Source organism: Alexandromys fortis, unplaced genomic scaffold (assembly GCF_014885135.2).
Source record: "Alexandromys fortis isolate MF-2015 unplaced genomic scaffold, M_Fortis_MF-2015_v1.1 scaffold_347, whole genome shotgun sequence".
Taxonomy (NCBI): domain Eukaryota; kingdom Metazoa; phylum Chordata; class Mammalia; order Rodentia; family Cricetidae; genus Alexandromys; species Alexandromys fortis.
In genome coordinates this window covers 724,970-728,913 of record NW_026068236.1, presented here as the reverse complement: position 1 = coordinate 728,913, position 3,944 = coordinate 724,970, and positions in this window count along the sequence as shown.

Genomic DNA, 3,944 nt, shown 5'->3' with positions numbered 1-3,944 from the left:
GCTATGTTCCCCAATATTTCTCTGGGTGGGTGTTACCACAGCTGGATTTCAATGGAGAAACTGTAGCTCTAGGACATCAGTGGTTCCTCATAGAGGGTCACACTGACTTTACAGGACAACCAGAGAAACAATGAGGTGATCAGGTGTCTTGATCTTCATAAATAATTTGATTTCTTCATATTGTTGCATGTCTCCCCTGTCCCAATTTATTCACATAGGGCTAAATATGCCAGAAAATGTGGCATCTCAATCATGTCTACCTAATACTGTGAAAGTACAGGTTACCAGAGGGCTCCAGCCTTTCCAGACTTCAGAGTTTCTAATAAAGAGATATAGCTAAAAAATAAATGAGAAAGGGAGGCCAGAGGAAGTATGCTACCTTCAGAGTTTCAATGTCCCCCTCGATAAATTCAACCCCAGTCTCATCCCAGCTCTGTAGCAGATCACCGGCTGTGGCCTCTCCTCTCATTTCCCCCCATTCCCAGAGCACTCAGAAGATCATGATGGCACACCCTGATTTCCTACCTACTGTGGACATTCTTACCCCACCCATCTTCTAGCCCATCTCTATGCCCAATTTTCAGCTTACAATATCAAGAAACACATTATATCCGAAACTATAGTCATATAGTCACACTGGGAAGGACCTCAGATGCATTTCTTACCATGCAATCTCCAGCCTCCCCATTCTCCTCATGACAGGACATGGCAACAGAAACAAAAACAAACAAACAAATAAAAAAATGGAACAAATATCCAACAAATACAAGGCCAAATATCAGAATTACAGCATTTCCAAACCCAGATGCTTAGATTCCACCATAAAAACAACCAATAACAAGTCAGAATGATATGTCTACAGTAAAGCTCAGAAACCACACTACAGAACACCCTGAAACACGCAATGTAGCTGAAGCATAACACAACTACTTCAGAATGGACTTCATGACTATGTTAGAGGTTTTGAAAGTGGAAATGATTAAATTCCTTAAGAAAACCTGTGAAAACACAAACAAACAATAGAATGAAATGAAGAAAACAGCTCAAGACTTACACATGGCAAGAGAATAAAAAATGAAAGCAAATACTGAGGGAAAATTGGAAAGCAAAACTGTAATTCAAACAGGAAGTTCACGGCTGCAGAAATGGCTCAGTAGTTAAGAGCACTGACTGCTCTTCCAGAGGACCCAAGTTCAATTCCCAGCACCCACATGGCAGCTCACAACTGTCTGAAAATCCAGTTCCAGGGGACCTGACACCTTCACATCAATGCACATAAAATAAAGATAAATAAATCATAAAAATTTTAAAAAAAACAGGAAGTTCAGAGGTAGCCTTACTCTACCATATAAGAGATGGAAGAAAGAATTTCAGCCATTGAAGACCTGAAAGAAGAAATGGTTACCATGAACAAAGTGAATGTTAATCTAAAATTATCCAGGCACAGACCATCAAGGATATATAGAAACTTTGAAAAGACCAAATCTATGATTAATAGGAACATAGGAAGTAGAAACTCAAGTCAAAGGCACAGAATATATTTTCAACAGAATCATAGAAGAAATTTACCCAACCTCCGAAAAAGAGGAACATATCAAGCTAAAAGGAACATACAGAATACCAAATATACTGAACCAGAAAAGGACATATCATGGTGTGTAATGTGCAAAACAAACAAAATTTGTCATTTATTTTTGTTACATAATATTTGTTTAACTAGGAAATACATAGTAAAACCCAACATTGCTATCACAAAATAGTCAATTTTGGGTTAAGCAAATCTGTCCAATACAGCTATTTGTGCCTATTATGTGTCAAGCCATAATCTAAAAGACAGTATGCAAAGAGGACAACATTGTTGTTTTGGTAGTCTTGATTCCATGTTGGCTTCCTTTTCATGGGTTGCTCAACCCAGGACCATCTGTCCATGATTGGTACCACTCACAATTCCTTTGACAATTCCACATCAATCATTAATTTTAAAAAGTCCCATTTTCACACCCATAGTCCAATCTGATGGAGGCAAATCCTCAGCTGAGGTTCCCTCTTCTCATATGACACTAGATTATGGTCAAGTTGATCAAAACTAACCAATAATGTTCACTCATTTTCAACCTGGCACACAACTGCATCAATATTAAACTGTATACTATTTTATTTTCCCCCAAGATTCCATACTTATACAAGAATGTAAAGAACAGTAAAACTTTAAATGTTCCACAGTCTTTCAAACTCAAACTTTTGTAAAGTTCACTCTCCTTAAAAATATCCATCTAGAGCCAGACGTTGGTGGCACATACTTTTAATCCCAATATTCAGAAGGCAGAATCAGGGAGCTATCTCTGAGTTCAAGGCCATTCTGCTCTACGGAGTGAGTTTCAGGACAGCCAGAGATATACAGAGAAACCTTGCCTTGTCAAACCAAAAACCAACCCAACAAACAAACAAAACCATAAAGCTCTTTCCAGGTCCTTCCTTCACATTTCCTCTCAACTTCATGTAGGTATTTTTTCTTTATTACTCGTGAAGTTCAATTTGTGCTGCCCACTAAAAACAGGCATGGGGGCACCCACAAAAGCATCATCAGCTACTATATATCATACCACTAAAGAAAACTGACTCTTACCCCTAGAAGCTATCAACCACTAATAGCTGCTCAGCTAGTGGTGGGGGCCCATAAGTCCCTCTCTAGTCCATGCCGCCATGTTGACTGGTTTAATCACCTTTAAGTCTTCTTGTTCAGGCAGATACAACTGCTATGGCTTCCTCAGTATAATAGTTCTGTCATATTCTGAAGACACTATTTCATTCCTGACGTATGTCTCTTAAAACCTCCCTATACAAATTTTTGTGATGTTTCCTGAGCTTTCTGGGGAAGTGTTGTGATATAAATGTTGTACTTATACCTGTGTGTTTCACTGACACTTAATCTTAGCTCTTTGACCAGTTGTGAGCCTAATCTTGTTTTATTGGTGGTTAATACAAACCACTATTTGCTGCACAAAAACACTTCTCTAGTTAGGACTGAATGTTGCCTAATCTATAAATATGGTAAAAGTAGAGGGAAGTTTGATACTAGGTCAATTTAGCAAAAACAATAGTCATAGATTTTCCCCTGAGGTCTATAAAGTGCATAGGTATAGGTTTTTGTCAAGATTTATAGTAAGGGGTGTTGAAATAGGAGCGGCAGGGCTGCGTCCCCGGCACCCGGCCACCCGCATGGCAGGCTTATGTCCCGAAATAATTACACGGAAACTGTATTCTTTCAAACACTGCCTGGCCCGGCTAGGTCCAGTTTCTTATTGGCTCTTACATATTGTTCTAACCCTTTTCTAATATTCTGTGTAGCCCATGAGTTGGCTTACCAGAGAGGATCTTAACCTGCGTCTGTCTGGAGTGGGAGCATCATGGCGACTCACTCACTCAGCTTCTTTTTCCCAGCATTCTCCTCTGTCTACTCCGCCTACCTAATTTTCTGTCCTATGAGGGCCAAGGCAGTTTCTTTATTATTAACCAATGATTTCAACAGATAAGATACAAGACCCACCTCCATCATTTCCCCTTTTTCTGTTTAAACAAAAAAGAAAGGCTTTAACTTTAACATAGTAAAATTACATATAACAAAACAGTTATCAAGTAAGAATTACAGTTACAATATTTATATCTATTTTATCTCTTACCATAACTATGGAAAACTATAACTATTCATTCTTCAACTCCATCAAAGACTCCAGAAGGATATAATAATACTTAAGTAAACAAGAAATCCAAAACTCTAGAAATGACAGAGACATCTTGCTGCCTGGACAGTCACCCAAAGCTCCTCTGTACCATTGGGGCACCCATCTTCAGCCTACAGGCCCATGGTATCCAGAGACATCTCCATGAAGCAGGAAATTTTAAAGACAGTTCAGTCATTTTCTGCTGTGTCCTGCAGAATGTCT